The sequence below is a fragment of the Temnothorax nylanderi genome, unplaced genomic scaffold, assembly GCF_030848795.1.
Source record: "Temnothorax nylanderi isolate EJ_2023f unplaced genomic scaffold, tnyl_v1.0 TNYL_tig0048_pilon, whole genome shotgun sequence".
In the NCBI taxonomy this organism is placed as follows: domain Eukaryota; kingdom Metazoa; phylum Arthropoda; class Insecta; order Hymenoptera; family Formicidae; genus Temnothorax; species Temnothorax nylanderi.
Genome location: NW_027249110.1, coordinates 1,078,583 through 1,102,356, shown reverse-complemented (window position 1 = coordinate 1,102,356; position 23,774 = coordinate 1,078,583). Strand labels below are relative to the sequence as shown.

At 42.5% G+C, this 23,774-nt stretch overlaps 2 protein-coding genes and 1 long non-coding RNA gene across 3 annotated transcripts in view; 1 reads left to right on the top strand and 2 right to left on the bottom strand.

Annotated features, from left to right (window-relative positions):
- The window catches only part of LOC139772349 (uncharacterized), a 28,629-nt gene extending 21,338 nt beyond the window's left edge, over positions 1 to 7,291 (bottom strand). The window contains exon 1 of the mRNA XM_071706004.1: positions 7,100 to 7,291. The gene's annotated coding sequence lies outside the window, so the exon portion shown is untranslated. The remainder of the gene's footprint in view (positions 1 to 7,099) is intronic.
- A 2,099-nt stretch (positions 7,292 to 9,390) lies between these two features.
- On the bottom strand, positions 9,391 to 11,924 carry LOC139772351 (uncharacterized). The gene is made up of 2 exons (XR_011718112.1): positions 11,089 to 11,924; positions 9,391 to 10,808 (listed from the first exon to the last, which is right to left on the bottom strand). It is a non-coding gene; the product is annotated as an uncharacterized lncRNA (long non-coding RNA).
- Positions 11,925 to 12,141: 217 nt separating this feature from the next.
- The window catches only part of Mub (poly(rC)-binding protein mub), a 79,575-nt gene continuing 67,942 nt past the window's right edge, over positions 12,142 to 23,774 (top strand). Inside the window, exon 1 of the mRNA XM_071705994.1 lies at positions 12,142 to 12,316. The gene's annotated coding sequence lies outside the window, so the exon portion shown is untranslated. The remainder of the gene's footprint in view (positions 12,317 to 23,774) is intronic.

Here is a 23,774-nt window from a genome sequence, read left to right as displayed (position 1 = left end):
TCCCATGGCAGAAGTTCGGCAACCGGTCCTGATATCGCTGACCAGGCTACAATGCTTCTTGGGAGTTTCTAAGAGAGATATTAACTCGGCGCGAAAGATCGCCCGAAAAGCTGGGGCAATTCTCGTTTCTCTCGAGGGGGGGGGGGTATATTAGATAAAAACTTTAAATATATCACACGTTGCTGCATGACCCTTGTCTATCTTGAGCCGTTTAAACTTATCTCTCAACATGGTTTCCTTCTAATTCTATAATCACACGAGATAAACGAGAGACTTACACTGTGTCAAAGTCTTATCTGCAGTCCGAGCGTAAGAGGGATCGGGATAAAACTAGAAAGCAACCTGTGGAAAAAAAAGGAGTAGGTCAGGTTAATAATAAACATCTATAATAGCTGTTTCATAATCATCTCTTCGATCGTGTATAAGCGAAGGTTGCTCGGCCGTTAAAATACGTACTAATTTCGAGCGACGCGATCTCCTACAACGCAACGGAGAGAAAAATACGATCTCGATAATGGCTTAATCCCATTCGATTATGACGGAGATCTCGTGGAGGAACATGCACCTTGGGAAGTCGATACGGTGAGCTCCCTCCTTCTCTCTCCTTCTCTCTCTCTCTCCCTCCCTCCCTCCCTCTTGCCTCTTTTCCTCGCAGAAATGGGAAGACATCATAAATATGATAATAGGTGGTTTAGGAACGGCGTGTTCGGCATACCGATAAGTTTCCTATCCGCTTTTGTCGTCCCGCTATCTTGCCCGAACGAGATGAGGAGCGAAGCCTCGCGTTGCCGACAAACATTTAAATTTGAGGATGGGTACGTGACGCAATTAAAAGCTTCACAGAGATCCCCTAACGCTCTCCCGCCTCGCCCCGTCATTCTCTTCCGCCCGCGCGTATGTGCAACGATGCAGCCGTGGCAATAAAACTTGTTCCGTCTCCTACCTAGGAACAGGCTTATATAGACATCATTTTCTCGCCCCTTTTCCTCGTGACGCAAAGTGTTCCAGCGAAGACGCAATTCCCAGCCTCCGTAAACAACGCGATTACGTGGGCTGTCCCTCTTCGCGCGATTCCGCAACGCGAGCTCTCGGATGACGATAATGGCAGATTTATACATTATTGCAGTAGCACTTGTTCCTATCCGCGTGGACGTTATTATCGAAATTCCTCCTTTTTTACAGACACACGATGGACGCAACTCGTGCATCGCGATAATTACAATCCTCTTTCGTCGCTACATTTTTTCATTTTTTTGATGGGCTACGAAAAATATGATGAAAGGCAAAATGGGCCCTCTTTAAATGTAGGCCCGGGCCTCACAAGCCTAAATCGAGATCCAACGAGAGTGTTAAGAATATTTCATTAAAATTAATGAAACGCCGCCAACGTCACACACGTGAGGGGAAGCCGGAGCCATAATTGGAGAGGTCTCGACTATGGCAGCTGCACAACCCTTTGTGCCGCGCACCTACCCCCTTCGTCTGCTGCAGCCCTCGTTCGAGCATATCACCCTGTTTCTCTGTGTCACCTTTCATAAACTTTCTCTCTCTCTCTCTCTCCCTCCCTGCATCCCTTTCTCTCTTTTTCTCTCTCTACCTGTTTTATTATTTTTAGAAAAAATATACTTTTATCATGAGTTGTAGCTTACACGCAAGGATACAACATCCATTGCAATTGTCATGTTCCAACACGAAGTTGTTTACGCAGCCGTTGTATTCGCATCCTACATAACGCTAAATGTAGCCGCTTATTCTTCAGCACATGATAACATTCGAACGTCATATTCATGTTGAGCAAATAAAACTCGGAATCAAATGCATTTAGCTAAATGCAAAAGAACGATATTTAAACGTTATATACGTACGAACAATAATTCACAAACGTTATATAGGAATATATTGAAACGTTATAACTGAAAATCAGTACTGACTGCAGATTGTCCGTATTGCTCTCATCTCCATACAATGTATGTACGGATTGTACCCGATAAAACAGTAATATTTTATTTAAAGCTCGCGCAGAGAGCGCCTTTAAATCGACTTCCATGCTCAAAATTATCCTTCCCTCTACTTACGCACTATGTGCGCGTAACGTTGGAATATTCGGAAAAGATTTATTCTCAATAATGAACGTTCGCGGATCCCTTCGCACGCGGTTCGAGATCTGACCCTTTAAGCCAGACAGGCTTTTCTATGGCCTCCACCTGCATGGCTGTATTGTAAGTCCTCCCTCGCTTCTCTCTCTCTCTCTCTCTCTTACGCTCTCAAAAGAGTTTTTTGCACACTCACACGCTCGAACGATTACGCGTACACTTGGACGAGTTTGCTCGCTCGATACACGTGTGCATACGTGAACGCGATATCCCATATCGTACTGCACAGAAACTCTCCCTATCGAGGGAGAGAGAAAGGGAGAAGAGAAAGAGAGAGAGAGAGAGAGAGAGAGAGAGAGAGAGAGAGAGAGAGAGAGAGAGAGAGAGAGAGAGAGAGAGAGAGAGAGAGAGAGAGAGAGAGAGAGAGAGAGAGAGAGAGAGAGAGAGAGAGAGAGAGAGAGAGAGGAGAGCTTTCAAAGCTCTCGCGCCTCTCGCCCAGACTGTCATTTCGATCCTGACTGAAACAGTCCCAGCGGTTCTCAGCCGGAAAAAAGCCCGTAATGAAAGGTAGGGTAAAGCCTCATAGGGTTCATGCCGAGAATTCGATGATGGACAGCACGCGGCTAACGTGAATAACGAATAACGCGCTTTGTAGGTAATCTATTGCACCGCGTAATGATCTTCTCTGTATGAAATACTTTTGTGTACGTAAATGCATATATGAAACAATGGGATTTATTACACTCTCTTACTCTCTCTCTTTTTTAAATTTGTATTTCTGAAAATTTTGAAATTGCTACGATCTTTCGCTAGAAAAAATAAATTAATCAGCGTTCTAATCATCAGCAACTTCATTCTTTCTTTATCAAGAATTCACAACGATATGCCTGCGCCCTTTTAACCGGTAAAAGCAACAACTCTTCGTATCCTTTAAGTTACTTCCCCTCGGTAAATTATGGCTCTAGCTGTAATACGAAAAGAACTTAATCACTGTCGGAAGCATACATTTGGAGTCGTAGTAAATTCCGTTTATTTTATCTTGATTAAAGAAACGGTATATCTCTCGAATACTTTCTGTCACGTGATTAGACAAAAAATAAAGCACAAGTTAGACAAACACATTTTTCGGCAAAATGAGTCTTCTTTTAACGAGCACCCGGTATAGCCGCCGCGTGTATGCAGCGAGTGGGCCCGTTGTAACGCTTCAGCTGGTTCCTCTGCCCTCTCGCGTCCCTTTCTCGCCCCCCTGTGCCACCGCGGAGAGCGAGGAGAACGAGAGGGCGTGCAGACACCCCACCTGCCCCCCTTTCGCCGTCGTCGTTTCTCTCTCTCTCTCTCTCTCGCCCACGCCATGATCAATATTACGCCCCAGAGCTACGGCATCCAAACCGACCTCGAGACGGACTTCTTCCTGCTCAAAGCATCCCTGAGCGCCGCGGCGGTGCAACTTCCGTCTCGAAACTTTTCCAACACGCGAAACCGGAAACCAGAACGAGAAATTAAAAGCCGGGAAGAGCATCGGCCGTCTGGATCACGCCGAGGAGTCCCGCTTCGAAGTTTCTCTTGCCCTCTACCCTCTCACCCTGCCGGAAGAGGCTGGAATGGAGTCGATAATAGTCCCGGTAATTGCGTTGCTCGCTTGGACTGTCATACGAAATCGCCGAGATTGATTTCGTGGGCTCGACAAGTGCCGTGGTCAGATCAGATCAGGATTTTGCCGATTACGAGCAAACGAACATTCCTTTCGTCACGGATTCGCTTTTTCCTCTGATGTCCTCGTACCCCGAATCGTTTCTGTAAATTTTCGTGACGAAGTCGTGAGTTTTTCGAATTGATGAATTTTATAGCAAAATAGAAAAAAGATGGTTCTTCGTTTGCAGTAAGAATAAAGCTTTTTACTTCTGCAAGTTACGAAAGTATCATACAGCGCCTTTCTAACCCTAAATGTCAGGTTCTTTGTGCATGGAGAAAATAACTCGACTGTATTAACGTTGTCGCGTTGAGATTGTGACGTGAAAATCCCATTAGATGGATATATACGTCTGTAAGCCAACGTGTTCTAACTACCGTTTGACCGTACTAGATCATTTCGCATAAAGCTCATGTCACACCCGAAAACCAAAGCTATCAGTTTGGTCCCCGGAATCTTCCTACAAGTACGACGACAGATGATTCATCCGCAAAGACCCAACTTACAACTGGCCGACTTCAATCAGCCGGGTTGAGAACCTTCGGGGGGACAGATTCCCGCCTGCTCTTGCGGATGGGATATATTTGTACAAGTAGTAATATGGTGGTTTGATCAGGCGGGAGTACGAGGAGGACGGACAAAAGAGAGGGAAGAGAGAGCGAGAGAGAAAGAAAGAGAGATAAGCGCGGCGCGCGTCATCATTTCACGTGGCATCCCCGTCCCGTAACCTTCTGGGCGGACTGTACGGCGGCTAGGTCAGGGACTGTACGTCTGCCTCTCCAATCTGCAAGCTATTGTAACACTCCTCCGCATCTTTACCCCTCTCGCATCTCCCCTTCGGTCCCCTTTTCCGCCGTCGCTGCCGTCGTCGTCGTCGTCTTCTCGGCCGTTCTTTCTGCCTCTCTTCTTTCGCCTCTTCCTTCTGTGCTCGAAGCGCTTCTCTTCGCCTACCCTACCACGAGTTCTACCTTCGCCGTCCCTCTCATTGTTCTTGCAGCGCTGTCCTTCGGGACTTAGACGGCTCGGTGCCGCTTGTTCTTCGCCCCTTCGTGACGTCGTGGGGTGTCAACGTGAAAATCATTTACTTCTCTCGCAGACGCTATAAGGAAGAGTTATATAAAGCAATGTCAAGAATGAGGGAGAGAGAGAGAGAGAGAGAGGGGGGAGCAGAAGCGGACCACGTGGAATGCGCAGCAATGATATTGTTACAATTGTGGTTGTTAATATCGTAATTGCATGACTGCGGTGGCCACAAACGAAGTCAATGGGGAGATTAAACGTTAAAATGTATACTATATTATTGCGAAAGTTTAATTAGAACATACTTGTGGTAGCTTTCAGGTCCCAACATGCGAAGATCTGTAAATATGAGAATGCAATAACATTTAAGGCTTATTTTAAGAAACTTGTGAATTAAAGAACTGAATTTAAGTTTAAAAGTTTGATTTAGATTTGAAAAATAAATAGCGTAACTTTAGAATTTTATATGCCACAGTAAAGAATTCTAAAGTCACTCTTATATGTATGTATAAAAATAATTTTTAATGTAATAATTGACGCTACTAAAAAATATATGGTATTTAATTTATAATTTATTGTCAATTAAAATTATTTCTACTTTTGTACATATTCGACGTATATTCGATGTATAAAATGCAAGCACGTCCTCGAAACGTCTTCCTGAATTATTTCATTACTTATTCGCGATTCGCTTAGAGCTTTAACAAAGCTCGATTTCACAATCGTCCTATTATCACGTCGCCTGGCGGCTTTCGTCCTTCGGGGATAGACGACATTGAAAACAATTCGACATTGTTATTTTAGATGCGGTAAAACGGCTATTCGAACGTTAGGGAAATATTATGCGCCGGCTTTTCAGGTTACGAGAGAAATTATGTCCGCGGGTAAATCTGCTTTCGCAACTTCTCGTCGCGATCTTCGACGCGCTGGAAGTTTCGAGAGTGACAAATTCTCATTTTATCGCGAAATAATCCGGACGTTTATAAAGACATCCAAAACGATTTACGAGTACTTGGCTCGTTTGCCATATCGCAAGAGAACTGTAATAATTTACCTGGCCGGATAATTCCTCGGCGATTCATTTTCGCGATATTCATTTTGTAATGTCGAATTTTCGCGGAATTTACTCGCGATTACGGGGCAGCGTCGGGTTAGCCAATTTCGCGATATAATCTGCGAAATCTGCGCAATCTTACTCGCTGAGAGAGACAGAAAGAAAGAGAGGGGGAAGAGAGAGAGAGAGAATTTCTCCTCCTTAGATCTCGGTAACTTGATGAAGTCCTTATTAACCGCGAACTTAAAGCAGCTAGACGCGGGAGGCCCTTAAGATGTCCGGAACGGCAGGACACGATCGATATCCGTGATATTTTTCACGAAGCTTTCATGCTTTAGCGCATATGTCCCATCGGAGAACCTATTTACAGTCACTCGTATGTGATAAGTGTTTGTCCGACAATCCAGATTTTATATCCAACACGTCCACGTTACAAATATGGAGATTTATTTACTTAAAAACATGAACTTTTTTTCTCGCAGAATATACATGGCAGTTTCATACAATATTTAAATGTTATAATTGATTAAATCATGAGCTTAACAGATTTAATCATGGAATGCGTTGGAAAATTTATGATTAGTTTTTAATCATGTAATAAATCCAGTTTTAATTTGGAAAAAGACAGTTTTGAAATTACATCATTTAAATGTAAAGAACTTTTTAATTATAAAATTGATATAATATGAAATTGATAGCTAAGTTTTTCTTCTGTATTTGAAAAAAAAATATTCTTGATTTTATAAATGACATCCATATATATTTATCTCTCGCTTTTTATTTTTTTGAGAGAGAAGAGAAAATAAGAATATAGAAATATCATTTATGAAAAGGTTTATATGGTAATCTTACCACATTCTATGATAAGATTAATATTAAAAAATTATTAATGAAATTAATAATTAAAAAATAATGATGATTAAATTTTAAACACGATTGAAAAATAATAGCTTACAATATTCTATTAAGATGAGATTGCATGTCAGCTTCGCTAGTTAAAAGGAAAGATCGATCAATATAATTCGTATATGTATAATCTTTCCGATCACTTGCAAAGAACGGAACTCAGTTCTCATTTAGAATTTTGTCGCGTATGGCCTCCGAGAAGATCTTTTGCCCTTTTCTGAAAAACGCGATTCTCGGAACCGATTTATCGGTCTCTTTCCGATGGGGACGGCCGCCGCGCTTTTAGCGAGATAGCGGTGGCTGCTCGCAAAATCGGATATAGGGAAGGCTACGTACCCGCTGTGCACTCAAGAAAATGTTTGTCGCAAGAGGCAGATATCGGCAGGTTTTCCGTCACATAAATCCACTTTGGTGCAGTCGCGTGTCGCGATGGCAGAGTTGCGGGCGGCGCGGCGTGGCGCGGCGGAGGCGACGGCGCGGGCGATTGGCACGACGGGAAAGAGGAAAGACGTCATCCGCTCCGGGTTGGATAATGCATAAGTGACGGCAGCGCGGCGCGTTGTGGGAATCATATCTCGAATTATGAATAAAATAGCGGCCGTCTCGACGTGTGTGTGTATGTGTGTGTGAGCGTGTGTGTACGAGGCGAGTATCGACCGTGCCGAGTGCCGTCGCGCGTGATGCCGCGGTACGTGAGAATCGCGTGTGTACATCCGCGCGCGCGGGTCTGTTCGTGTGCGCGACGTTGATTAATCCCGCAATTGCATCTCGGCTCGGACGATCGGAGTTGCCAAAGTTCCGTGCGGTATGCCGGATTTCGATGAATGTGGAAATGCGCGCGGGATGTTGCAAACGATGCGTTCGAAGCGAATCAAACTTCGCTCGCAGTTATTATAGCCATTGGATCCGTAGTATTCGCGTTACAGTTTAAAGGCCGGAACGAAAGAGTACCGTCGACAATGTCTAGATAATTTTCCATACGACGCGACGCTAAAATATCGATGATTTCTTAGATATAAATATCGTTTCGAGGTAATTTTTTTATGATAGAAGAATACATATAAATTTTTACTTATAATCGGTTGCGAATTATTTATTATTCTGTACAATGGTGCGTCACCTATTTATCAATTTTTCAATGCCTTGTTTGAGAAATTTAGTTCGACTTTGAAACGATAAATGTTTCAACCATGCGAAAAACAATGTTATTTATGGGACGGCTTGATAATAATTTACGTTCCAGTTTTAACGACGATGGGTGATTTTGTTGGATTTGATTTGTTTGGTCCCTCAATTTTATAACGATATCACAGAACCGTCGTCCCGCCTAACTGATTAAACGCTTCACCATTGCATCTCGCACAATCCAATTGATTGCTTTTTGATAAACCGATAAACGTTAGAGACATACTGCAGGCACGTAAGGATGATATATGTAGACTCTTGTGGGCCGAAGTGCGGAACCACATGTCGCCGAAGCGTGCGTCCAAATTATCGAAGTATCGGATCACCGAGTACTCTGCAACGTGCCGTGAATTCGAAAGCACGATTCCGAGGCCGTCCGTCGTAGATGAGATAATTGCGAGCCGCGCGCGATCGGACGGATACGGCCGACATCATGGGACGAACGTAATTTCCCGTTTTAGTATTTTCCTATTAGCATGTTACATCCGCGGCATTAAGCTCACGTGAACGGCAAACCTAATGTTTATTGCTTTCCTAATAGTCATTCCACAAAACGGTTTAATAGCACGGGTTACGCAAATGATCGGATCAGATAGAAAGAGAAAGAGATCGCGAATAGTAAAAGAGAATATTATGTAATATTATATAAATTAAAGTAACTATCACAATTTGTCATTTCTATATTTTACCGCAAGAAAAGAAACGAAAATCAACAAAAACCGTGAAGCGTCTAAAATTCGCGATCAATACATTTAAATATACATTGTATATATTAAAGAATTTAACGATTTTGTATGAAAAAATCTTATGAGAGAAATTAAATTTTTAGCATGGTAGAAAATCCAATATATACACGGTAGTTTTACTCTCTTCTCGCCGTTAGTTTTCGATCTTTATGAACCGTGGTACATCATTGTCACGGCGAGATGCCTGTGCAGCGCCCCATCGGCGGAATGTCAGTGCGAGAGGCACTCTAGCGGGCTTAATTGACACAGACTCGTTGCTAATTAGTTTACATTACACTCTCCGTATCCTCCGGGTCCTGCCAAGTCGCTCTCCAGCCTGTGCTACGCCCCCGATATTGCGAGAGGCTCTTTAATGTCGAGCTTCGTCAAGCCGCGTGCTAACGGTGTGCCCGTGCGCACACGTGTCGGTCCGTGTCGCAACGTGGTTCACGCCAACGCGCCCTCGCGCTCTGACGCACTCTCTCTCTCGTCGACCTCCCCGAGTGCGTATCTGTCGTGTCGGCAGAACGTCGGCGAACATAACGCGGTACACCCCCGATCGAATGCAACCGAAAACGCATCCGATAAAAACTGCCAGGTATCACGTAACATTTCATCGCTACATATCGATAACACCCACGTATAACAATGCACGTGCGTGATGGTTACTTTGTCCTGGAGAAAGTGCAGCGAGAGAAAAAGTCAACTGCAATAAAATAATGATTATTTCACAGTCATTTAATCACGTAAACATTATACAAAATTACACGAGAGTCGCAATTTCTGTTTAATAATTTGGAATTTTACCCTACGTACGTTATAATTATTAACGTCCACAGATTTAATGCGATAAACATGGCATTTGACTTAAACGTCAACAAATCCGTTTTTTGGAGTTAATCAATCTTTTTTTCATGAGTCATACTATTTGCAATAAATTTAAATAATCCAATCGATGCTGCCCGCTGAAATTTAATCAGCATCTCTTATAAATTATACACGTATCGATGATCACGATCGATTCCACTTAAAGACAAAGAAACACTGCGAAAGACAATTCCAGATATAACGAGAAGATACCACGTCGGAGGAGACACCGACGGAATCCGATTATGAAAAGCGAAAGACGATCCCAGCGAAAAGAGTAAATAACGGTCGCGCTTTCCTTTGAAAACTTAATTCTCGAATTAATCATTTATTTGCGCGGTCCAGCTTCATGCGGCGCTCACATTTCAAGGAACTTGAAAACAATTGCCTTACTTTAATTTACTTTAGAACGGCTTAACGATGAGCGCAGTTTGAAATAACGTCTTTTACTGGCATTCACGAGAGACACTCCAATTTGCATCCCTGTTTAATGCTAAACATCTATCTGGCTGTGATTACAGTTCTTATTTGTCAGACAGGAATGTTATATTTATGGTAAAATTTACGCGCGCACGCGCGCGCTCGTGGAATAATTGCAAAAGATTACTATTCGATCGCAATCTGACTTGTTTGTCGAAAAGACTAAACGAGGATATTCAGTGAATGATACATTTGGCTAAAGAATACCCAAGTAAAGTGCCCATTAAATATTACATTTGTATACGTGTGTGTTTAAAGTACATACATAAAAATATTGTAAAATATAAAATATACGATATTTTATATTTATATGTATTTGTATTTAGATTTTACAAATTACAAATTTTACAAAAATTTATGTCTAAGGTGCCTGTCCTGAATTGGAACTTGGCGGTAATATAGCACGACTGCGAAGAACCTGGTTTCGCATGCTTTTCACGAACGCTTTTATTCTCCGTGCATCCTGGTAATCCCTTTTTTTAATAATTGTCAGAAACTTCTCCGTCGTGTCGGAGAACGTGCTGCTCGCGGGTGCATTCGTCGAGACGCATCACTGCGCATATCTACTCTCGGATGCACGAGGAGGTATCATTGCTGAACGTTCCCTGTCGCTTCTCCTTATTTTCGCTCCGCTGCCGGCTGCTTTCCAGGCGTTTCCACTTTATCCGCGAATTTTTCCCCTCGTGGGACGTCGAACAGAAACAACATGACCATTGTGACGCGCATACCAACACGACAATCCGGTACTGATGCCGATTTCCGCTACTCTTTCACACAGCTGTAAAACGCTACCAGCGAAAGAGGAATTTAGCTGAGGGGGACTTTGGGAGAATTTATATCGGACATTTTGACTGTAAAACGAACGGATATGATATCCATTTCTAAATTGAATTGTCTAGATTCACAAACACTGATTCGTCTTTATGTTATATGATCATTAGTCAAATCCAGGTTCGGGGATTCGTTGGCTGAAGTTGAACGTCACACTGATCTTTAACATTATCCGAGCATTCAGGAGAAAGTCTCGTGTCGAAAGGATCATCGCGTATGCAAGACGAACATTCTCACCTGTTGCGAGCTTCCTTGTTGATTCTAATCGGGCGTCCCTGACGGTAGTTCGCGGACGCGCGACGTCTTCTTTTTCCCATCCACTCCGGTTAACGGCCGTTTTCTCGCTATCGATAGAAAGAAGCCACTCAATCGTGAATTCTTTTGTGATTATTTGGAATTTGGCCGAGACGTTGTTAAATGCGATCTACCTAGCGGTAGCTTGTCGGTATCTACGTCGGTTCAATAAATGCCAATAAACGCTGCGAAAAGTATAATCAGATCTTCCTTTCTTCAATTAAGATAAATCGGTCAGATTGTATCAAAACTTAACAACTCTTTGGCAACTTTTTCCGAAAAAAGGAAGGAAAGTCGTGGAGTTACAATGTAAACTAAATTAGACATATAGAGAGAACAAACAAGGGATCAAGTAACGGACTTTATGGGAGATTCGGACTGTCTAGGATGTCCATAGGAAAACTTGCGTTCTAGCTGTAACTAGTAACAATATATTCTCCCTGCAAAACCAATTGAGGAGAGTTCTCCTCATATTGCATGTCGAACGTAACCGCAACCGGAAACGGATCGCCCGTCAGACGAAATGGTACCGGTTCGGTGCTGCGCCGCGGCCGGTCCGAAGAAGGAGCACTCCACTTCCAGGATACTTATAACGCTCCTTCGCGGGGAAGTCTTGGCTTATCGGCATCGCGCGATCCGGTTCGGAAATTCCACGGTCACTCGACCTACCCCGTGGCGCGGCCACGATCTTCGGACGCGCGCCACTTGTCCCCTTATCCCGCTTCCGGGATTGGGTATATCGGTGCCGGCGCACATGAACGAGGGCCGGATATGCGCGTCGACGGATGCGCGCGGCGTGCGCGCGTATACGCGCCCGCGAGCAGTGTCGCGTCAGCCCCCGGCCCTGTCGCACCACGTACCATCATCCAGGTCCAGAACCTACACCTGTTTTTCTCTTCTCTATCTCTATCTTTCTCTCTCTTTCTTTCACTCTCTTCTCTCTTACCAACCAACCGACCGACCGACCGACCGACCGACCGACCGACCGACCTAATCCAATCGACCCATCCGCCGACATCATAACTCGTGGCCAGCCGTCCGATCGCCACGTTGTCGGGTCTAAAGTCGATCAAACAGTGCTCCGCAATCATCACCGTTGTCGTCGTCGTCGCTGTTGGCGTCGTGGTTAACGTCGTGGTTCAGCCGTTCTGTACGCAGTTAATCGTCATTGGCAAGTCCATTACATTCACTATTCTCGTATCGGCACGTGACGCTATCGCAGTCAGTCTAGATCAGCGGTCTCCGATCCGTCACGATTGTTGAAACTCCGTTATATATTTTTGCTCCATAAGGAAAATGCATTACATGAGTGTCAGAATAATCGGCACGAAAAAATAATGCATTTTTAGCCTTAGGAAAGGAGAGCACTGATCTGAATCGTATACGAATTGTCTCGATCGAATTAACTGATTCATAATCCACGTGACCAATATATTATTAATTATTGAGAATGCAATGATATCGCAAATTGATTGATCGTGCAATCTTTCGGGGCTACAGAAATAGAAAAATGTTAGTCACATTGGATGGCACGATCGAAAATCGAAATTGTGCGGATGTATTTAACGAAATATATCGGAAAGATACGTATTTTCTTGTTTAATTAGAATATGGATGTATGTTACGTGGATGTGGCGTGTGTGTATGTGTGTATGACACACACGAGACAGAATTGCGCGCTCGCGCAGACTCCGTACATGTGGAGATCTCCGCGCTTCTTGTTTTGATCATAATAAACGTCGCACACTCACGCCTACGCGCACCTAAGTATGTGCATCAGCTCGATGGCGATCCGACCGATATTTTAAAAAGGCGAAATTAATTACGAAAAATATCACAAAAGCGCACTTCTTCTTGGCATCGTCCTATTTAACATTTGACGCTCGTCTTTTATAATTTTTCTAACAAGCGGTATTCCGTCATTTGATTTTTCGAAAATTATATATAAAGATTTATCTATTATATTAATATCCTAGTATCATAACTTATCGAAACAACTCGCACAAACTCCCAATTAAATTTAAACTAATCAATAGCCGCAAAGCGGAATGCAATAGAACTTTCCGCGATAGGATTTGTTGTACCTCTATTGGAAAATTCACGGTGATTTTTGCAAAGTCGACACGATCGTTCCCTCGGCGACCTCGAGGGTTGCAAATCACGATTTTTCGATAGTCGCAGCACCCATGCATCCGCAAGCGGCGCGGCTAAATCCGGATATTTATAAACCGCATAAACCCTCGCCGAGCGCGACGCGGTAATTTATGCGTTATAACTGACTAACTAAGTTATGCGTTAGAGCTATCTAAGTTATGATTCACACACCCTGAGACGCGACGCTCTCGCGAGGACCTCGCAAAGCCGTTGGCCGAAGTTCTGCGTCATTATTGATACAAACTCGATCAAGGCGCGCGCGAATTCCGAACTTCTTTTTCTTTTCTAATCGTACAGTTCCCGACATTGAAGAATTGTCAAGGCGAGTTTTATCGCGAGATCTACTTTTAATCGCTCCTACTGAAACGATCGTAACCGCGTATAATCATGACGAAGATCTCTCCGATTACAGGCACCTGATAGCGTATTACATAATTAGCTGTTGCACAAGTTGCCGAAATTAACGAGGACGAGCCTCTCTCTCTCTCTCTCTCTCTCTCTCTCTCTCTCTCTCTCTCTCTCTCTCTCTCTCTCTCTCTCTCTCTCTCTCTCTCTCGGGCGGCTTCCAAATTAATAAGCCGGAATATATATAAAGCTTGAAATATGAAAACGTTATTTTGTTGTCCGTTTTTCGAGCAGCGTGAGTGTGCCGAGTTAGCGCGTAATATCACGCCTAATGATTGCGTGTGTCTGTCTCCTCGTCGCTGCGACATTTCGGCGGTTAAAAGGGAGACGCTTAGACCGCGCTCTCTCCTCGCGAGTTTGTTCTGACAAATAGTATCGTCGGGAGGACTATTATTACATCTAGACAACAAATGTGCGACGGGATATCGCGACTTGAGGCGCGGATCCGTTAATAACTCGCAGTTAGCCAAAATAGACGCGTACGTGTTACATAGGGGGTAAATATGCGCTGGAGTGCGGTGTACGTGGTACACAGTTAGAGATCAGGTCACCGACTGCTCCCGCCGTGCTTTCCCGTGAAATACCTTGGATATTTTAGCGTTTAACATACTAAAGGCTACCGTCTCGATGTGCCTTAAAGAAGAGATTTCCTGAATCTGCCTTTTCTTTTCTTCTTTTTTCGTACCTTTCGAGAGAAAGTACCCTTCTTTTCGTAGCAGGAAAACAAGTATCGATAGCAAGAGAGAAAGCAGGCAGGAATATAAGGAATCTATACAGAAAATATTTTCTGTTTTTTTTTCTCTGAGAAGAAATAAGGGTTAAGAATTATAAAACAACAATCGAGAAGTAAACGGTAGAAATTGGAAGCAAGGGTAACTCCGCCAAAGATCATAGATATATCGTTTCGTATTATCTTATTCGGCGGGGGTATAGAGCTGTAACATTCTCTAGATATTATGCATCTTCCCAGTCTCCCTCTCCACTTCTCACATCGGGTTGCAATTAAGGTTCCCCCTTCAACAGTATTCAACAGTTCCCGACGATGCCGTCCCCGTGTCTCCCGCGCTCTTGCTTTGTCCTTAAAGGAAGATTCAAACCGGTGAGCTGTGCAAAGAGGCTTTCACATTATCTTTGCCGCGGCGGCAGTTGACAGTGTGCGTCGAAACTTTTGTTCTAGTTACGTTAGTTTGGGGGAAAGAGAAAGAGCGATGCCGGTAGAATGGATAAAGGAGGGACAGAAAGTGTTTGCATGTGTATGTGCGTGCGCGCGTGTGTATGCATGTATCAAAAGAGGCGTCATTTCTACCTGGGAAAGTATTTCCGCTATCTTCCGTTTGTCCGTTATCGCGAGAGAAAGATAAATAGATAGATAGATAAGAGATAGAAAGATGGAGATAGAGAAAGAGTATGTGTATGTGTGTGCGCGCACATGCACGTACACATACACACACACACGTACACATTTGTATGTAGATGGTGCTACCAGGGCGCAAAATAACTCGCGTATCTCAGCGCGCTCGGAATTTCCACAGAATGTCCACAAAATACGCTGATAAGTGTCTTATCAAACGCTCCATGTGTCTCTCACGCGGACGTTAAAGATGAACGAAGGAACGCAGACGCTCTCTTACTCTTTGCGAGAGGAAACGGTCGGAGCGCATGCGGCGAGATTACCCGAGATATTTCGCAATGAAAATAATTCTGATTTTAGCGAGACAGAGATCCCGACGTGCAAACATCGACGGATAATTTATTGTGGCTTTATTTGCGAGACGTCTCACGATTGTCACATGCATGGCCATGGGTTAATAGTTTTGTAAACGAGTGGGGCTCGCGCGGACGCGACTATTCTGTAGTCGACGATTCGATTCGACCGATCCGAAACGACACAATGGCGTTGAGATCCCGTTCACGACTCACAATCACGCACCGCTTTTGTCTCCGGCGTCAAAAAATTTTATCCCGCGACTTGGCCCGGGATAAAAAGTACGGATACGGAGAGAGTGCGTGAACGGATCAGGCGTGAAGGATGAGAGCTCTCAGCGAGAGTGATCCACGTCGACTTCAAAGAGCACAATACCAATCAAATTGGAGGTGGATTACCGCGCTCGCATCTCATTCTCGTGTCAAACGTTTCTACGAGCGGAAAAGTATTCCTGGATTTTTCGTCCTCACAACATCCGGCGCTCCCGCATTCATCTCCGACGCAACATTAGAGACGAGAGCGAGGCACTATGCGGAGAAGGCTTTCGTATTATCAACGTCTGCTCGGCATTGCTCTTTCTGCCGTGCGACGACAGGCGGTGATATTTTAATCAAACGGCCTTTCACCGATTTTCTCCCCGGAAAAGGAAAGATTTTAAGGGTCCGGGATCAACCGCGGTACACTGGCGAGAACCGAATTGGCGGGGAAACGCGAAATTTACGCTCCACTTTGTCGGATCGGCCTGAAACGGGCTGGCAGAAAAATCGAATTCCGGCGTGTTAGAGATCAAAGGGGCGCGACGAAGGGAAACGCGTAACTTAATTTCTTATTTTTAGCCGCTTTAGCTCGCAAGTGCGCCATTCTAACGATCCGTGCTTTGAATTTCAAGCCTTCGCTCGAAATGTCTTTTAAACGTCTTTCCCATTCTTTCCAACTGTAGCGACAATAAAACGTAAAAAAATACTTTCGTTTCTTGATCAGAAATTAAAATAATAAAAGTCATATCGTATCTGTATTTAGTATTGCGATACGTGAATCTATTTAAATTATAAGTGTCATCTCAGAAGAAAAGATTTATAGATAAAACAAAATAAAAGAGGAATAATTTACAGATAACTAGCTTAAAATTAATTTAAATGAAGAAAAAATAAACAAAAAACATTTTAAGAGATTTAATCAATGACAGGAAAAGTTACTTATAGATTATCTCTAATTTGATCTGTGTTTAACCGACGTTATTTATGAAAAAGGATTGTAGATTCTTGAGAATTATGTGGTCTATGATTGTTTGTCACGGCAGCGACTTTTACTTTCCAATAAATCACTGTAAAAGTTTCGCTACGGTTTGCCAAACAAAATATAATCATTTTACGAGTGACCTGCTTTTAGTTCGGTAATGAAATATTGAACAATCATCCGTCATTTGACGTTTATAGATTTACAGTTCAAATTATATTTTTATCGCTTGTGCCTCAAACAAAGTGATGCATAAATTAGTCTCTTTTTTTAAAGAATGCGCTTACCCTTCCACCCGTCGTGTCAGGAAAGTAGCGCGCGACAAAAAGGTAATTAAAACAAAATTATATAAAATTATCACAAGCATCGGTCCATGAAATAAACATTTGCTTATATTTATATCAACGTGTTATATATTGCGTAATTTAATCCGAATTCAATTTCATCTAATTCATTTTCCAGCAGTTAAAGATTTAATTGCGCTTCGCATTGGTTTATTTCATAGAAATGTGGAATATGTAATCTGGGCGATTTGAATTCGTTGATTGCGGTGGAGGACTCGTTAAAAAAGAGTTAGCTTTTTTGTGCATTAATAATAAACTATGTGATTCGATTAAACTAATTGCAGAAGACACAATATTTAAATCCGAAAGAGTATAACTTTTGAATGTAATATATGCCATGCATATATGCAATAATTTTCGAGTATATATTTATAACCAAGAACGTTATGTCCTGGAAACATATAAATCTTGACCGATCTGAGATTATTAATAAACTGGAGAGGGGAGACTTCAAAGTGGCTCTTTAGATAGAGAAAATTAATCTATGTTATCGAATTTCTTAAGATAGTCTATCGCATGACCGAATTCACGGAGGCCTCCTCGAGGCTGATGACCTCGCGAGAGAGATGTGTCCTCCCGATAGAGAGTTAAAAACAGTGCTCGATCGTAGAAACGAGTGGACTATTCGGAGATTGTCTTCGGCTACACGGCATAACGAGCGTTCCTCGACGAGAAAGGGGATCGTCGCTTCGATCGAGAATCCCTCGCCGGTTTCGACCGGTCGCTTGGTCTATAATTATACACGCTGCAAAAACAATCCTTACTTCATGATACATCGGGACGATGCGTGTTTCGAGGTTCGACGAGGTAATTAGGCTCCCGGCCAAGACCATTCCCATTCCGCGATTGCCGCGCCAAACGCGAACAATACCAGTTGCTCAATTTCTTTGATTCCCTTTGGACGATGTCTTACCGACTAATCGAGGTTCGTGACATTCTAGTTGGAAATTACGTTTACGTTAATTATTTTTGACCGTTTTATTTTTTTTTCTTAAAATAACAAATTGATTTTCTCGCTTATTTCAAATAGTTAGATTTATTATATATTGTACATATAATATCTTAGTATAATAGATTGTACAGCGAATTATATAGATTTAATTTATATTATCTTAAATTACAGAAAATTAAAAAAAATGACTTGCTTACCGCACCGTTTCAGAAAATGGAATTGTGAAGTTATACGGGCTTTATTAGACATAAGAAACAATGGAAGGGATAAAGCCGGGTGCGAGGAAAATAGAATTTTCCGTCACATAATTTATAGGTGCATATGAAGTACATCGGCGCGGAAATGTCGCGGGGATAACCTACTTCTACATCCGTATTTACGTACGTGTGAGTAATATAGGAAATATAGGTCGAGGGTAGTTTCCGTCCTGTAGATGGTTTTGTTAAATGAATATTAATGCGCGTCTAGTGAGAAGTTGACCCAACCTTCATTTTGAATTCGAGTTTACACAGATACGAAAATGCTCCTTGCATTTAGGAAATAATGCTTCCTTAAGTCATAAGACTCGGGGCGCGAAATTATATATTCTTCTCTCGAGAACGGAGAACTTTCTGTCCGTGACCCCGTCGAATGAAATAAAGATGATCGATGATGAGAACCTATTGGTGAAAAAAGAAGAAAACTATTATAGGATACCGCGCGGATGTATAAGAAAGATAACTAAAAATCCGCTTTCTTTTTATCAAATCTTCCCTCATTTGCCGGCACTTATTTCCCAGCGGGGAATGAGATTTCGAATCGGATTTCAAGCCCGCCCCTACGGGCAAGTACTTTTAATCGGTTACACGGTGGGAAAAAATATTATCTGAGTAAACCGAGGGAATGTATCCTGATCCCCGGGCGTATGAAAAAAATTTTTTTTTTCCGCGATTGCTTCCCCGAAATCTGCATACATCGAATGTAAATATTAAACATGAAAGATAGAAAAAATATCAAGTAGACGATCATAATTACCATCAGTATTTTACAGGAAATAAATGTTGCGCGGTAGATGATAGACAATCTGACAAATATGTGGCTAACGTAAGGTAATTCATTAGCTATCATATAATCACTACGGTTTCTCTCTTTACCTCAGCTGTCCGCGAATCTGAGAAAGAAGTAAAAATATCATCAGAGATACCGCCGAGATTAAATAAAAATCGGTGGCCCCTTTATACCCTTCTTTTCCTAGAAATTTTCCAGAAAAATATACGGGCTGCCAAGCACTCGGACGATATTCAATTTTCCCTCGTAAATCTCTCCGGCAGGATACCACATTTATCCTCGTCGTTGCGTGGCCATCTTCGAGGAACCTCGGATGTATCCGCTCAAGAACGATGGCGGCTCGCCTTCGACGAGCTCGTTTTGTTCCCAGATGCGTTAATCTTACCGCCTTTCGTCCATGTCCGCTCGCAGCCGTTCGGTAACCGCGAGGTAGGATATTTCGTGCACGTAGTCAATTTACTCGACAAAATGAGCAGCTTACCATCAGAGTGATGGATTTCGCGACAGGACACGATCTATTGGCCACATAGGAACAGACGCAAGTCCGCGCATTAATTAACAATAAAAAGACAATAAGGCTCATATTAAGTGCAATAACGATATTAATCACATTTTAACATTTCGAAATTGACTTGACCGGACATTACTCTGTAATGCAATTCGAATAAGGACGCGCTGATTATACGTATAATTATGTACAAGTGGAAATCGTACATTTTTACAAATAGAGGTGTCTTGTCGGGATCGATTAAATAATAAAACTTAAACACAGTTAAAAATATATTCTGAATTAGAAGTTAATTAAGTTATACTGTTTTTGAATAAATAACATTGCTATCGCAATAAATAGAAACATGAGCGAGGACTCTGTCGGCGAGCGCAGAAATTGTCATCAGCCTGCCTATCCGTGTCTCTGGAGAGACACCGGTTATATGTTCCCAATAAACTCCCTGCAGGCAAGTTCTGCAAAAGTTAAAATTAAACATCGAACTTTCTATCCGCCTGGACACTGCAGTCTCTTTAAATACGACGGGGGGGATTACCATTACCCCTATGCAATTAAGCTGCCGACTTGATTCTTTATGATCTGGCACCGTCTCAGATGAAAAGTATATGATATATTTGTTTTTTTTTTTCACGCTAATATTAAAAATTGAATGTCGAGGAGGATTCAAGTGCATCAGAATCTCACGAGGAATATCTAATTGTAAGACATCGATATACACGCGATGGAGGTGAGACGGTAGTTGCCCAAGGAAAATCAGCGAGATGGCAATGTCAGGCGGAACACCTCTGGTCCTCGTGTCTTCAAACTCAATTATTGTCTCGCAATTAACGGCCGGTCGAACTCGGGAGTTAGGCAGGTTATGAACCAGCGGAAAGTTCGACCAGCGACACGCCATAATGCAATTGGTTCACCGTATATGCATGTCGCTGATTGCGCGGCCTACCCAGCGAATGATCGGCCTTTTTGAAATGGACGCTACTCTGACCCGAGGGAGATTGTCATTGCAATATGTGTGTAAAGCGAAATATAATAAATATTTTATAGATAGCGTATCCCACAGGTAGTTAGCGCATTAAAATAATTTTTTTTCTATTTGACGAGCAAATTATTACACGGAAAGAGCGAAAGCGAGAGAGAGAGAGACAGAGAGAAAGAGAACTTTACCCCTCTCTGATTTTAACGAGCTTCAAATATGTTATAATATGCTGTAGTTTAATATAGGAGGCATGCATTTTTATACCACATCTTTCTCGTGCCTGCGGTTTTGTTGTATTAAAGCTCTATAATTCCCATATTTATCGTTCGCCCCCCTCTCTTGTCTCTTTCCGCTAATTGGATTTGTGAATTGAGTGGTTTTTATAAAACAAAATAATTGGCCCCGCGTCGAATTCTTTCTCTTTAGTTGGGTCAACTGGTGCACGCAGGTCCGTAATCGAAAAGTGCCGGAATTAAATTTAATTATTAACAAGTGTCGCAGTGGTTGAAGCCATTCCCATCTCGTCGGATAACGTTGATTTAATAAATACCCCATTTTCACCCGTGTTCATTTCTGTGTAAGACCGAAATCAGAGACCCGTAATCTCTCGGGCAGACCCGGGGGGGGGGGAGAGGAGGGGGAGAAATAATATTAATATAAGGAAACCGAGAGAGAGAGATCGCGCCCCACGATGAATCGCAGCTGAGATTGAATCAATATAATCAAAATCGGATATCGAATATTGAATCAGGCGCCATGACTGTCGGTACATAAGCGGCGAAAGATTTCGCGCACCTCCACCGCGATATAATCCTTCGACATTTTTGTCAGGGAGAACGGAGAGAGCGCGGAAATTGTATTCCTTGGAAAATCTCGTGTGCGTCCTACACGATAATGCGACTTAACTTAAGCAACGCGAATTGCAAATTGAGATTACTTTGTTCACATTATCTTGGATAACTGTCCGACTATAGACACTGTGCAACTAAATTAAAAAAATATATACATACTTTTTCGATCAATCTTCATTACTTACTGCACTAATCAGCATTAATAATTAAGTTGTGTAACTTCAGGCACATTATGAAAGTAAACGGAACTTTGTAAGATGGTGAAATATGTATAAGGAGGATTAAATATTTTGTACTTTGGCATTTTCGTACAATGATTATTTGACTGGTCTGACCACGTCTCTTTGTCTCGTAAGTGGAAAAATCGGTTTCAAGACGTTACGTTCGAATATTGCGATCGCATAAGACGAAATCGGAAGAAAGCTCGCCGTTTTAGTTCATTTTGGGTCAGAATGCGTGGCCTTTAGGCATTACGAGATGATCGAGTGCGTTGTCCAGAAGGGAAGAGACGGCAGTGGAGGAAGAAGGTAAATGGGGTGAGTCACTTAAGCCCTTTGTGTTCGATAAAACGAAGTGTTTCGCGTTAGAAGCTACTTTTTGCTCGGTGGTTTGAGAAAAGCCATCTACGTGAATAGGCTTCTATCTTCGACGGCACGCCATGTTTATAGGTCGTACTGTGGAGGTTTCGCTCTTATTGGATGAAGCCGTAGCACTCTCGCTATGTAATTGCCAAATCCTTTTAATGCCCGCTACTCGAGAACGCATGTACTTGATGGTATAGTGCCATAACTTCTACCTACTTTAATTATCATCTTATTTAATTTATCAAATAAAAGATTTACTTTCTCTCATAGCGCTGTTTCAAGTAAAATCGATTCGAATTTTTTAAAAAGCCGATTGAAAATCTTCCGAAGAGATTGAAATATCTTGCCTTTGGCGCGGTGATCTTTTCCCCTTTTTACAGCTAGTTATATCGTAATCACGATTACTCGTAGACGCGAGTAGGTCTAGCTTTTCACCGGATCTCGTTTTTTTTTTGCTGCAACGAAGATGAACGAGGGGCTCGAGAGCAAAGGTAATTCTCGTGCGGCGGCGAAACTTGAAGGGCCCTCAAGACAAAGTTGATCGTGGAAGGCCGTGGAAGATGAGACAGAAAAGTTTTCTTCCCCGTGGGCCGTGGCGCGGCGCAGCGCGACGCGACGCGGTGGGAACGTTGGATCGATCTTGCCACACTACGTTAAGTTCGATCTGGATTTCGACGTGGCGTGTTCTCCCGGAAATTCTGAAAGTTTCGCGGCAAAGTCTCTCCGGTGACGAGAAAGACGAAAGAGGTACGGTGCGATCGAGGCTGGCGCAATCACAGATGTGACAAAGTCGACTTCCGCCCCCTACTTCCACTGCACGTTTAATCCTGTTAATTTAATATACCGTGCCTATATATAAATATTGCATGTACGTTTATTATCAAGAATTGCCAACAAGGTGCCTTCCATTTAGGGATTATTTAACGAATTTCGAATTGATTTGGTGAAAATATTAATGGATGTCATCATTCGACACGGCCCTTCTTTCTCTTAAAGAAACATTTAACGACGCCCCATTTTCTCTCAATATTTCTTCAATATTTTAACGTGCACGATAAGTTCTTGAACGTTTTTCTTATTCTAATTTAACGTTCCTGTTTGTTAGAGAATCAGCATAAAAACATGAATAAAAATAAAAACGTTCGCTGTGCAGTGTCAAAGGTTTCAGCGCGCTGTTTTATATCGCTCTATAATCGGCTCCAAAGGGTATGCTGAAGCAATATCGTAATCAATATTCTTTTCCTCGTCGTAAACTCCATTTTCTTGTCTTCGAGGTACGTCGGCATTAATTTAATAAGGCGCAATCAAAAGAGTCCGCCTTCATACTTGCAGCCGGTAATTAACAAGGCGCGAAGTACCGTAGATTATATATATGAGCACGGCGTGCGGGCTTACGTGATTGCATTTTTCCATGTTCCCCTTAATGACACCGCGCGTAATTATATTATAAATTTTAATCTGCCACACGGCGGACTGCGCTCCGCTAGTGATTTCAAATATTACGCTAAGATTTCTGTCCTGACGTTGCGTAGCTTAACTTTCGAGGCGTTTTACGAGGGTTACAATTAAAGCAATTTTAATTGCGTTACACGTAGGTAACGCATATAATTACAAGGTTTACGCTAATGTATAAATTATATTTGTATACCGATAAGCTTTAAGCCGATATGCCAATTTATATGTTAACATTTTGAACAAACCGACAGAAATAATGTACCTTTATCGATCTGGTCTTGTTGGAACAACTGGATATCGTGAATGTAATCGATAAAAAGTCATCTACGCAAACCGTCATCTACGTCGTTCGCAGGTAGAAACAAATTTCAAGAGTTTCATTTACAATGATATGAAGCACGATATTATGTGC